The following is a 14,736-nucleotide window of genomic DNA, read 5'->3' as shown; positions in this document are numbered from 1 at the left end:
GCGCAGGGTGCACGTTGAGGTTCAAGTGGAGCATTGGTGAAGAGCGCTGGATCATCGTGAGCACCAAAGAAGAGGCAAGTCTCGTACGCGTGATAGGCGTGTCGAAGTGCAACCTGAAGGTGCTGTTGAGGAGTACCGGGTTTGGGTGTGCACCAAATTGAAGTAAAGTCTCAACAGTGCTGAGGGCGGGTCTTGGTGTGGACTGAGAGCGCCGGAGTGAGGGCCAAGTCATTGGGGCCCTTGGAGTCAATCAGCAGCGGCCCAGACCTGCAGCCACAGAAGAACAGAGCCACCGGCCCGAGTTAGCTGCAACCCGTGATGGAGTTCTGGATCAAGGCTCAAGTCACTGATGTCAGGGAGGAGAGTGGGATCGAACCCCTCCAGGTAATGTGGATCAACACCTGTGGTCGGGTGCGGGCCCGAAGGGACACTCTTTCGCCTCCCGCTTCAGTCAGCTGCGCGAACCGTTGCTTCGGCCCGGATCCCGGCCCGTGCTGACCCTGGATGGGCAAGTACTGGGGCCGGAGTGGGAAAAAGTACTTTTTACGTCAACATTTGATCCACAGCAGGGGCACTGTTAACGGGGCACGTAAAACTGTCGTATTACACTTTGCATAATTGCTGTTAACGAACTATCAAACTGTTGCATGATGCCTGACCACATTTGTGCCTGGCAAACGTTATGCTTGATGCGCTATGCACTATGTTATTTCTCCCTGCATATTACCTGATTGTGATGTGGCGCATTGCATTATTTCTTCAGTGTGCAGTATCTTATTATAACGTGGCACAGTGTAGTATTTCTTTATTGCACCGTACAGGATTGTAGCGTGACGCATTTCTTTGGTTCTTCCTGGTACAGGGCATGCTGATGGTGATAAGCATTGCATTATTCCTTAATTTGCAAGTACCTGACTGTCGCGCTATGTATGGCATTGTTTCTCTGTTGCACCATGTAAGAGAAAATCGTTACGCATTGCAGTATTGTCTCCTTTTGCAACTTGTGTGATTCTAGCAATACAACTTGCCTAACCTTTTGGGGAACGGTTAGAAGTGAGTTTAACTGTTGGTTAAGAAGCGGTGGTTGTGATTAGAACCTACCAACCCACCGGAAAGAATACTACACATTCTAATATGTTGATGTTGTATCGTGTGGTTGTAGCGTATAATTGCCTATATAAAGATTATACTAATTTTTATCAATACTCGTGTGGAGTCTATTTGTGATGACATCACGGGGTTACTGTGAGCGTGGTTGCACATACTGAACACTCATGCCTTGGATATAAGCCTGGTTGCTCATGCCAAGTAACTAAGAGGGTGTGCAGGGCTATCTCAGATGGTGCCCTTACATAGCCTAACGTTAAAGTGAGGGGTCGAGGACTCACTCTTCCAGCATTTGGTGGCGGCTAACTTATGGTACCCTTTATACAAGTCAAACTTTGAGAAGACAGCCGCACCACTGATATTACTTATAATGTCATTTGAATGTGGACATGGACGCCTCTCTCTTTCAATTGCTGTGTTGGGCACTTTCATAACCATACAAATTCTTATTTCCTCTGAATTTATTTTGGGGACCACTACAATTGGAGATATCCATGGCGTTGCCCCAGATACTGGTTCAATAATATCTTGTTTGTAGAAGTGACTTTATTTAGTTCTCTACTTTCGTTTCCAAATGTAGCGGAACTCTCCTGTGAGTCTGTGCAACAGGTTGTATAGCCTCATTATTATGCAAAGTTATTGTTTTATCTTTTAGTTTTCCTAGATCTGTGAATAACAGTGTGTCATTTTTTAAAATAGGATGATCCATTGTAACGTTACAAGTCATTGCTAGCTGACACAGAAAGAGGTCCGTGACATTGCTCAACAAACATGGTCCAGGAACCTCACCTTCTGACACATTTATTTCTTCTCTGCTAGATTTCTCTCCGTACTGCAACGTTTTTTCAAATTTTCCTAAGCACAGAACAGGGTGTTTTTTCTCCCCATTGAAAAACTCTTACATGGGATGTGGTTATAGTCGGATGATTCTCTATTTTTAGATATACAGTACCACACATTATATTACATGTTGCACCACTATCCAACACAAAAGAAACTTTTTGAGAGTCAACCGTGATATCCACACAAGGTGTCTTCTTAATATCCTCTCTTCTGATCATGTTAATTTGCTTGAATCCACTTTCTTAAACAATGTATGTAGTCTTTCTGACTGTTCAGGTTCTTCATCCTCATAATAATGTTCAATACTTTGCCTTTGTCTTAAATGTTTAACGTTACTTTCTTTCTTTTTATTTTCAGGGTACATTTGCTTGTTTCAATTGTTTTTTTACTCCACACTTCTTCTTTGTCTTTTTTTAATCTGAATACACTTGTAAAATTAGTAAATCGTCCACATTGTCAGCACTGCTGGCCTAATGCTGGACAATCTTTTGAATGTGGGGAAGAGAATCCACATCTGTAACACAATCTTTTTTCAATATTCTGCAATTCTGTTTTTGTCTGTATTAATATCTTTCTTTAACATGTGTCGTACCTGTTCTACAGTTTTTATTCTACCCTGTTCCATATTATCAGCATGTTTTTGCACTTGTGTTTCTGTTGGAGCCATGCGTAATATCGTTTGCCGATCATATGTTTTTTCTAGCAATTGTTTTCTAAATATTATAGACGAGCACCCTTGAATTATCCTTAATCTTATTGCTTCTTCATTATAGAATTTTTCAAATTCACAAACTTTCTTAGTCTTGCTACATACACATCCACTGATTCATCCTCATTTTGGAAGGCCACGCTGAAATTGTATGTTTCAAAGTCCAGATCCAGATTTGTTTGTGGATCAAATGTCTTATTTATACATTGATTAAGCCTTTATAAGTTGTTCTTTGTTGTTCTGGGAAAGTAACAATTAAATACTCAACATCATCACCTACCAAGTTAAGTAAGAGATCTTTTGCCTGTTTAGTTGTGTGCTTTTCACATGTAGCACAGAGAAAATGCTCAAACCTTTGTCGCCATTTCTCCCATCTATGTGCAATATTTTGTTGACCAGTTAAAAGAAAAGGGAAGGATCTCCAAAAAATTGACTGGACACAGAGTCTGTGTTCTCCTCTCCATTATATGTTTCTATATCAGTGTGACATTCATTTTACTGCTTGACTCCCTGTTCGACATTATACTTGAATAAAGTGAGAAAAGAAGAAAAAAATAAAAAAAATAATGTTCTTGAATATTTTCCTGAAATAATGTCTGGACACAGAGTCTGTGTTCTCCTCTCCATTATATGTTTCTATATCAGTGTGACATTCATTTTACTGCTTGACTCCCTGTTGGACATTATACTTGAATAAAGTGAGAAAAGAAGAAAAAAATAAAAAAAATAATGTTCTTGAATATTTTCCTGAAATAATGTGGAACTGGTTTTGTTTCTCTTCTCTCTCTCACTTTTTTTTGTTTATTCAGGCTTCAAACAACTTTGCCTAACTTTAAAATGGCCACAAGATTCAATCTCAATAGAGAACTCTTTCAGGCCGAGATTTGCCTGACTTTAAAATGGCTGTTGTATTGTTCACAGTTGTGTGAGCAACATCTTCCTCACACTACTCAAACGCTAGAGTGCATTACATGCTGCCTTTTTTTAATAGAAATGCAAAGAGCTTAATGCACAGTGCACATGGCCTGCTTAATCTTTTGATTATTAAACTTATCGAAATTGTATTTCCTGGCCCACACGCATGGTGTGTTGCACCTGCTTTGGCACAAGTACTCACTGTGCTCCGCTACAGTCTATCTCCAGAAGTTGGTTTTCAAAGTTGCAGCTTCCAATTCAAAAGGTAAATGAATGAATGTAATTCATAGTATTTTCCGCAGCACTGATGATTTCCGCTCGTCGCCATATGTAATATTCATGGATGACATGAAAACAGGAGGGCCTCGTTATATAGTTTATTGCAGTTATACAATGCGGGTACTCACAGTTGTCACATCCTTTTTTAACTGCCTCTCTTACATTCCCCACTTCCCAACCTTGTATTCTTGAAGTTCTAGTTCCATAACACTACATCATTACAACTGGGTGTGGTTTTAGCTTGCCTAGTGATTGTGGTGGTCTTTGGCCATACCATGGCCAGAGTCTTTCTACCCAGTCACCATAGACAAACCCCACTTGACACAGCCAATGGCCACCCCCACTGATGAACCAGAGAAATACCCTTTCACAATGCTCTGTACCTAGATTCTGCTTGGCCCAATAGGCTTTTGGCACAGGCTGTGGCTTTTGACCACCACAACCTGCAGGCAACAGCTTTTGACTTTGGTCACACGCTGTGGCATATGGCCTTGCCCTGCAGCCAGTCCCATTACAGTCAAAGACACATTGCCTTGTCCTTAAATTGGCCCACCTTGCTCTGGGTGCAAGGAATAAACTCAGAAATGCTACAAGCAGGGCCATTATTGTCCCTCAGCATGCCAGGCAAAGCATATGGCCATGTCCAGTAAACAAGGACCACAAATGTTGGTCTTTGCTCACACTGTGTGGTCAGTCCCCCTTATCCTCTATACCCAATGGGCGCAGCTTTCAGCTGGACATGGGACACCGCCTTTAGCATTGCCCCATGCCATGTCTTTCTTTGCCCAGATCTCACTGGGCAGAGCCAAAATGCTTTATAGCCAGAGGTCCTTGATTACAGGGCCTTAAACCATGCCCTGCTCAACCTCAGTCACCCTATAGCTAGGCTGTAGTACATGACTTTTGATTGCACCCAGCAGGGTCTGGACGCAAGGTGTGACCTTTAACATTGACTTGGAGGCATTACTCCTACACAGTCCTCCTATCCCAGCACAGCCTGGGCAAAGCCTTTGGTCTGTGACTGTACCCAGCTCGCTCTAGATACAGGCTGTGCCCTTTGACCACAGCCTGCTGCCAGTACCTCTATCACCACATCTCTCTGTTTGTGGCCTTTGGTAATGCCCAGGATCCAGTCCACTTTCCCTCACAACCAATTACCTCTGGAAATGTCCTGCATTTAGTCTGTCTTCCATACAAAGGGACCCACATTACAGAGTACACTGTCATGTGTCATGGAACACCTTTAACTTGGACAAACCAGGTCAGTGCGCCCATCACAATGACTGTGATGTCCCCTGCACAGCCGGGAACTTGTGGCTGCCCTGAGGGCAGCATATTAGTGAAAGGCTGACAGGTGCCTTGAAGAAGCTGGCCTCCCTTCCACTCTGCAGGTGGCAACCTGACCTGCAGTCGAAACGAGAACAGAGATCCATCTGGAGGCGAGTGAAGTGAGTGACTGTACCCACCTGCAGGGAGTTGTCTGGCGGGTCTGAAGGACCTCTCTTGAGCCTTACAAAGGGTGCCTGGGTGGTGTGCACAGGCTGTTTGATACCAAATATTTTGAGTATAGTATATCCCCTGACAGTTCTTGCGGCGCAGAGACAAAGCCTTTGCTCATTTGCATGAACCCACACCCCTCATTCAAATGAGTGAATACCCCTTTGCTTTTTTGTCAGTCTTAAATAGGTGCAGGAATGATCTGCATTTCAAAAGGGGCCGTACAAGTATTTGTGGCCCCATCTGTAATACCAAAGTGCCCATGGGTGCGAAAAGGGGGGGTGGGGCACATGCCAGTTGCGCCTCAGGGCACCTTTGATATGTCCCCAGATGGCCTTGATGTTACGCATGGAAGCTATATTAATGTTAAATTATTCTTACGTGCCTACTACTGACAAATTGCCATACTATAAAAATCCCTACAGTTGGACTTAACAATTCACTGTTGATCATTGAAGGGGCTCTAAGATTTGAGAAGTCATCTTTTCTAGATTTTCTAGTGTGTGAGCATACCAAATGGACAGCTGGGAAGAAAAGAGGACTTCCAAAATAGATTCCCTTATAGGTCTTAATATTTTTAGGTTGAAAAAGAAGTGTCAAGTAACACAAGTTAGAAAATGAGGTCGAAATGTTTAAATACCAACAAGGCTCCTATTATGACCAAAATGATAAAGTCTGTGCAGACCAAAAGAGTGTGCTCTCCCAAGTCTTCCGTTATCCGATGACCTAGAGCAATCAACCTCTGATTCCAGTGAAATTCTCCTGCCCCAAGCACCTATATTACGATAGATGGTGTGGTCAGAAGACATAGGGGCTTATTTAGACCTTGGCGGATGGGGGTTACTCCATCACAACGGTGACGGATATACCGTCTGTCAAAATATAAATCCTTTAGGATATGATGAGATTTACATTTCAGCGGACGGGATATCCGTCACCGTTGTGACGGAGTAACCCATCTGCCGAAATCTAAGTCAGACCCATAGTAACTTGAGATCTGGATTACGCAGAAAAATGTGCAATGTGATTCTGATTAACTTTGATGCTTTTCTGCCTAGAATCTTGCCGGATTGTGTAAAGTGCTTGTTTTTGAGCGTGTTGAAAATTAATTTACTTGTAGGATCTACCTGTAGACAGATCATGGAAGCGCCCTCTGTTTGCCCCTGGATAGGGACTTTCTAAGGCATGGGTAAAGTGTGAAACTGCCCAGAGCCCCCACTTAAAAAGGTACCTCCTGAGAACATGAACGTTCTCTCTATTTTAATACCTGTGTATTCCACTCCATTTCTTCACCTACCTAATCATCTGCCTATCTCGCCTCGCCATGCGGGTTTCTCTGTTTTGCTCAGCGCCAAGATGCTCCTTCGGGAGCGATAGTTGCGCTATACAAATTTCAATAAATATCAAATATCAAATATCTCCACCAATGTATTTTTCTTTCTACTTCATGCCTTCTTAACGATTTTTGGGATCCTAGGCAAAAATACTTCAACTGTGTAGTGGGATTCTGTTCATGTTTAACACTAATTTAGTATTGTTTGGCTTCATTAACCCCTTGCGTGCTGGTGACGGCTCCCGTCCGTCATGGCACAAAGTGCTCGTGTGCTGATGACAGCCGGGAGCCGTCACGACCACGCCCACGATCGGAATGTGCCGCACAGGAGCGGAATCCGACGGCAGGCAAGGGGTTAAGGCTTGAGTTAACAAGAAATATATCATTTAAAAAATCGTCCCTTACAGGGGCCCTCAAAATGTTTATTGGCCAGGGTCCCCAAAATCAATAATATGACACCACCCCAGGAAACAACAGACATTTGCACAGGTTTCTAATACCGATTGGCTGGGTGTATGTTTTGCAGTAGTTCAACATAACAGAGCATTCCCTCATTTGCATGGGGTTCTGTTGCCCATTGAGAGAACTGCGCTATCAATGTGGACTCGAGAGCAAACAAGCTCGTGTGACGCGCCCTAGCTACCAGCTAGGAAAGGGCTAGCAATAGGCTCGCCTCCGAGCTATCCTTTGGGGTGGAAATATGGGGGACTCACGGACCCCCAGACACTTCTGAGGATGATAGAAATCACACGCTGCTCCTACCTGCGGGAGGTCCCGGTCTGGGCGGTCTGCCACTTGCAGTGGAATGGCCACTACATCAGTAGGGACAGAACACTCTTTCGTATGGAACTGCATAGGCCCCACTGTGTAATTACAATGTTCTTGACACAGAGGTAAACACTACCTCTGTCTCATCAGGTTCTTACAACATTTTCAATGCTGTATATACGTCTTTGAACATTTTGATTTGTGTAATGATCCACCATTTTGTAATTCTCTATTGTCACTATTTATGGTAGTATTTTGAGTAGTATTTATTCTTCCATAATTTTCATGTAATTAACTATTTCTGTTCTAAAGCACTTTAGCACCTTTGGGTAATGTCAGTACTTTATAAATATGCATAAATAAATAACTAAATAATGAGGCACCATGACACAGATTTGGACTGTACACCTAACAGTATAATCTGAAAATGTATTTCAATAATACATTCTCTCCTAAAACATCTTGTATTTAACAAATTGATAGAGCACTTAAAAAAATGCTGTGAGAGTACAACCACCAACACGTATTGCATGACATTTTGTCCAGCTTCTGGTGGTTGTAGGTGACACCTAGGACCCTACTTTAAAGTACGACCGCCTAATTACAATGTAGGCAGTCAGAATTTAACCCGGCTATTCGGAGGCTGCACATAATCCCCTATGAATGGCATTTCCGCCATAGGGATTATGATGTTAGTTTCTGACAGGCTTTTCATGTTGGCCTTTCCTTCAGTTGGTGATCTGAGGGGCACCTATGGCACCCCCTGTTAATCCCTGCACCATGTGGCAGGCACCATGAGGTGCCTGCCATGCGGTTCAGCGACTAACAGAAACTCTCATTTCTTTATGGAACTTGTGCCACAGGCGAATCCCGAACACAGCACAAATTTCCATTGAGAAATTGGAACATGTGACCACATCATGCGCGGTCGCATTGTAATTGCGGTGTCGGGATCGCCGACCGGAGGTTGGTTAGTCCCGAGACCTCTGCGATGTTGGTCTGAGGCAACTCCGACCGTCATCGTAATGAGCCGCTGGTGTCAAAGGTCGTATGTCAGGCTCTTGCTACAAGCCCAGGGTTCAAGATAATAACAGGATTAGTTCCCCAATGCTCCATTAGTTCCATCTTCTGGGACCGATAGTTGAGAGGTGAAGACTTACTCATGAAAGGAGGTGTGAAGGTAAAGACAAAATGTATTGTACAGAGGTTATCCTAGTAAATAAAGGCGAATATCCAAGCAGGTGATTTATTTTAAACAGTACTTGTTCATTTTACGTTTAGTTTACCAGTACTAGGGGTGGGCAGAACTTACGAATTTTCACCCTGCAGAATTCCCCGGAGTTACATTAAAACTTTGTGAGATTTGTGGAGTTCCACAAGTGGGTGAAATTGACATGTCACGCTACTCGTGCTGATTTTTAGATCTGGGAGCTTGTTCTGTGCTGTAAATCCAGCACGAACTGCCCCACGAAGTGCACCAGGGGGCAATTCTTCTTTGCTGCCCCTTGATTAGATTTTCTACTCGAGCAGCAGCTTTCCCACCATGAAAGGTCGTGATCACCTGTGACTGCCAATGACCTCCTGTGACCGCCCCCGACTGCCCGCTTTGAGAAAATCTCAATAGGGGCCCCCAATTTGCGTTCACCAGCTTACCCGTGATGAGCCGCATGCGGTAAAAAACTCTGCCATGGGGTGATTGGCGGACTTTTGCCGGAACTCTGCGTGAAAAGAATAATGTGAAGTGGGCAAAACTCCATAAACTCTGACGGCGGAGTGGAATTTATCGCCCAGCGCTAGCCAGAATGCTAAAAATGAAAAATAGTAAAGAAAACTACGTGTCTCAGTTTCAAAACTATTTCTGTGTGTAAAAATTGCTAACTTTGCACATAGGTTTTTGAATGAGCACAAAACTAATTTTGTTACTCTAAAAATGCGATTTACTCATAAAAAAGAATTTTCTAGGAGGAACTTTTAGTCTGAGCTGGGGGGGTGTTTTACAGGGTGGGAATATCATGGAAGTGCAAGTTTATTGGAATTACAAACTCATCTCAAACCCCTACCAACCCTGGAAAGAGTTGGAGACTTGATAGGATGGGACAAGTAGGAATATTCTACGAAAATTTGCAGGGTTGTAGCAGAGGTGGTTTTGAATGATGAAAACGTTTCCCCCATAATGAAAGGTGACAAAGTATCCCCAAAGTGACAAAGGAAACAAGTGCATCTGTGGTAACGCTGCAAATTTGTTCATAAGAATATATACTTGTCTATATTTTTCCATCTGAAAATGGAGATCTCAAACATTTTTCAGAAGTACCTCCATAAACATGTGCCTCTCATGCTACAAAACGTTTTTGAGTTCCAAAAATTAAGAAAATGTCGCCCAAGCCGGGTTGGAAGCCAGTGGGTGAAGACTTCCAAATGTTTTTTAAGAATAAGACCTGATGTATCTCGCTTTCATGGTTTCCAAGTTACAACCCCAAACAGTTTTATAAAACACCCGAATATCTGGCATTGAAGGATACTAGGTACACTCTGCAAAGAAAACTCAATCAAAAGGCCAGGAACTTTGGAAAGAACTTTCTGGGAAGAAGTGTTTCCAGGTGAAAGAATTAGCTATTTGATTGAGAGGATAGCAAAGGGCAGACAAAATAAAGCACATGGGTGCTAGGCAAACAATCACCCAGAGATGGTCCACACTTGTATTAGATTGCAATGCAAATCTATCCATTCATTCATTCACTCGTTCATATCATACCACAGCTCCTCAAAGGAATGTTTTTTAGCCTGTAGGCCAGGTATGGCCTTTCCTCAGATTCACTAGGCCCTAAAAATCCCAAAGACTTCTCTTTGTTTAATATGTGGATTTTAATGTTTAGAACCTTCAACTGGTTGGTTACTTTGTCATGAAACAAGTCTATTGAGTCTTTGAGCATGACTGGATTGAATGTTGACCCGCTCCGCGGGTGCCGCTCGCAGGCCAGGTACTTTGGCAGTCTTGTGTTGCTGGACCCCCCCGAGTGCATAGGAGCACCAACGCAGCCTTGTTGAGCCGGCATTTGCACCTGAAGGCGTGAGGCGGGACTGCGAGGACCAGCAGGCAGCGCGGCGCTGATCGGCCGCAGCTGGTCCTCTTCCCGCCCCTCCACCGGTCAAAACCATCGTGCCGAGTGAGTCGCCTGGGACTTTCCTTTGAGCTGACGTGCAGCGAGTGCAGCTCCCTTACCTTCGTTTCCCTGTTTTGCTGACACCCACGCCTCGCGGCCCCCGCTCCGCGGGTGCCGCTCGCAGGCCAGGTACTTTGGCAGTCTTGTGTTGCTGGACCCCCCCGAGTGCATAGGAGCACCAACGCAGCCTTGTTGAGCCGGCATTTGCACCTGAAGGCGTGAGGCGGGACTGCGAGGACCAGCAGGCAGCGCGGCGCTGATCGGCCGCAGCTGGTCCTCTTCCCGCCCCTCCACCGGTCAAAACCATCGTGCCGAGTGAGTCGCCTGGGACTTTCCTTTGAGCTGACGTGCAGCGAGTGCAGCTCCCTTACCTTCGTTTCCCTGTTTTGCTGACACCCACGCCTCGCGGCCCCCGCTCCGCGGGTGCCGCTCGCAGGCCAGGTACTTTGGCAGTCTTGTGTTGCTGGACCCCCCCGAGTGCATAGGAGCACCAACGCAGCCTTGTTGAGCCGGCATTTGCACCTGAAGGCGTGAGGCGGGACTGCGAGGACCAGCAGGCAGCGCGGCGCTGATCGGCCGCAGCTGGTCCTCTTCCCGCCCCTCCACCGGTCAAAACCATCGTGCCGAGTGAGTTGCCAGGGACTTTCCTTTGAGCTGACGTGCAGCGAGTGCAGCTCCCTTACCTTCGTTTCCCTGTTTTGCTGACACCCATGCCTCGCGGCCCCCGCTCCGCGGGTGCCGCTCGCAGGCCAGGTACTTTGGCAGTCTTGTGTTGCTGGACCCCCCCGAGTGCATAGGAGCACCAACGCAGCCTTGTTGAGCCGGCATTTGCACCTGAAGGCGTGAGGCGGGACTGCGAGGACCAGCAGGCAGCGCGGCGCTGATCGGCCGCAGCTGGTCCTCTTCCCGCCCCTCCACCTGTCCCTCCCATATAATCTGCAGCAGCAACGCGCACGCGGGACGCGCGCGGGGCGACTACCGGGGCGAAGACCGGGCAAAGAGCGGGCCGTTTAAGGCCGTTCAAGGACGGCAGAGGACGGCCCTGGCCCAGAACCCCTGCTTCTTCGCCCTTGATAACCATAACGTCTAAGATGTCGACCATACGCAACAGAACTCGAAGTTGCGCGAAAAAAGCTACGGCGGTAGCACAGGTGACCGGACCCATTGATCTTTTTATTTCACGTGTACATGAGACTATTGACCAAAGTATTGTTTTATTGGAAAAAAGAGTCTCCATGGACCTTGCAAATGCTAGGCGCTCATCTTTGGGCCCCTTGGCAAAGGTTAAATCACCTGCCTTGCAGACTTTGAATAATTGCTCCCTACCCATAACCATGCCTACTAATAGTGCTCCGACTGTACCAAATACTGTTGATCTATCGGTTGCCCCATCAGACTCAGACCCGTCTTTTGAAGACCTGGAGGTTACACCAGATCTAGAAACCTGTCAGTCACCTGACAAAGCGGTGCCGAGTCTGAGCGGGTTTAACGATGCGGAAACAGCTCCTGTACCTAATGTCCCCCGGGGAAGGGCTCCTAACCTCCCCAAGGTTACATCGAAGGGTAAAAATAAAGTAAAAGCACCAGTTAGGAATCACAATTTGATTTCCCCCACTCCACAAATGACATCAGGTATTCCGTGCTGGGTGCAAAACATGGTAACAGATTTAAAACTAGACCTTGAAGCCACTTTAGCAGCACAAATCAAGCCTTTAATTTCTAAAGTGGACAGGCTTACATCTTTATTACACTCTAAATGGCCACACAAAAAGCAGGGACAAGGGCCTGATCAGCTACAAGGGATCACAGAATTAGCCCCTAAATGTTTATCGAGTATCCAGCCCCCTAAAGACGTATCAAATAAGGTTCAAGCTATTGCAGCCCCTGGGAACCCAGTTATATCCCTTGTGTCGCAAACAGGGAACAACTCCGTCCAACCCACAAATATACCGATTTCAAAGGAGAAGGCTCCTGTTCAGGCGAATCAACACCCTGTTGTTGATAATATTACCACCTCCACTATTCAAGCAAAAGAAGTTGCAGGGAAATCTAATCCATCCTCTGCATCCCTTCTTACAAACAAATCAGAAGGGCCTAAGCCAAAGCAGGCACGTTTTAGGTCCATTAATTTACCACCAGAGGTTTCCCCTTTTGTTGTTGTGTTGACAGCAGTTCCCCCATTGAAGGAGGGAGTAAAAGAAACGTTTACCGAGCTTAGAAATAAATGTGCTCAATGGCTCCACCTACATAAACCCCTACCTAATAACATGAACGGTGAAATTCTTACCGTGCGTAGAGGGGACTGGGTGGGCAGAAGCAAGAAAACAATAGTAGGGGACGTAATCACAGTTAATTTTAGGGATGTAGGGGCAGCAAGCTATATATGTAATGCACCCAATAGTGGTCCTGCGACCCAAATTAACCCACTTCCTTTGTCTTATTTTTTACCAATGTCCTCACGACCTAACCCTCCCTGTTCCACTTTTCAAAGTAACAGAGGACCTGGGTACCCTCCACAGCAAGCTGCCAAACCTTGGCTGCAACCACCTTATCCGCCTCCTTTTCTCCCACATTATGTTAATTTACAGCAGCAGCTATCAAATGCTTCACCTTTTCCTATGCATCAAGTTAAATCTCACTGGCAACACCCTTTTCATTTTCCGCCACCTTTACCTCAGTCTGCTTACCAGTGGCAGCAATCTTTTCAGCCACCACAATTAGATAAACATCCGTGGCAACAAACATGGCAGGACCTGCCCCACTCCCAAGACCCCCTGTCCTCACAATTCGCCCATCCAAATAGATATGCCGTGCTAGATGAGGTAGACTGACTCAGCCCTCCAGAAGCACTGGATCTAAACATTTCTACGCCCTATCTTGATATGGTGTGTTCTTCTTCTCCTGTCACGTCCTTAGCCGCACTTCCCGAATCTATAATATTGACATCCCTAACACCTCCCCTGCCTATAGGTAAATGGGGTAGCTCTGATACATGTATAACTACTGCTAGCCCCAGCTTAAGCCCAGATACCACCTCTCGGGAAGATGGTCCTGCCTTATTACCACCAGCATCTCAGCCGGAGTCGTCTGTTGTTGGTGATTTTGGTAAACCAGCAGGACTTTCTCTTATTTCCTGGAACATCGCTGGCCTTACCTGCAAATTAGGTACACCCTTCTGGACCAACTTTATGGGAGAGGGATTTGACCTAATTCTATTGCAGGAAACTTGGTGCCCAGACCCCATTAATATCGAAGGGTATGCATCCTACTGTCTTAGAGCAACCAAATCCAGCTCGGGCAGGGCTAAGGGGGGCCTTTTGTTGCTTTTGTCAACCAAGCTGTGTGACTGTACGGTCAAATATAGTACGACCGTGGGGACACACAGCCAAGTTATAAGGGTGGAGTGTAGGAAGAATATTGATTTAGTCATTGTAAATTTCTACAACAATATTTTTGATGCTACTAGGGGGGATATTTTACTGCCTCTAGAAAGGGAAATTACTAAGGCCCTTGATATCTCGAAAAGAAAGGCTGAGGTGGTTTGGGCTGGCGATTTTAACTTGCAGCCCTGCCATCTGTCTAACGGGAACATCTGTGGCTTCGATGCAGCATCGAGTAGCCATTGGGGAGACCTGGTGGCGAGGGAGGATTCTCCCCACTTCCAACACTGCAGTTATGGTTCCACATTAAATAATATGCTAGTCACGCTAGACATGACCCTGTTAAACTGCAATACTAACAACCGGGCAATAACATGCCCTACATTTACAGTCAGAGATGCAGGTTCATTCATAGATCACATTTTGCTGTCTAGCAGTGGAGACTACACTGATTTGTATGTAAACGAAGAAAGCCTCAGTGACCATAACAGCCTACGTGTTACCCTCTTGGGGCATGGTACCTCATTAGTTCCAGGTGGTAAATGTACAACCGACATAGTGCCTATTAGACCAAAGGGCCTAAGGGTCAAATGGACTGGTTTAAACTCTAAAGTTAAGCAGAAGGAGGTTCTTACTCAATGCAAGAATCAAATTAGTTATTGTTTGGATGATGACTGTGATTCTGGCTGCTTAATAGATTACTTTGTATCTATGAATAGTATTATCGATGGTATTTTCACT

Source organism: Lissotriton vulgaris, chromosome 12 (genome assembly GCF_964263255.1).
Source record: "Lissotriton vulgaris chromosome 12, aLisVul1.2, whole genome shotgun sequence".
NCBI classification, from domain to species: Eukaryota; Metazoa; Chordata; class Amphibia; order Caudata; family Salamandridae; genus Lissotriton; species Lissotriton vulgaris.
Note: the sequence above shows the minus strand (reverse complement) of the source record.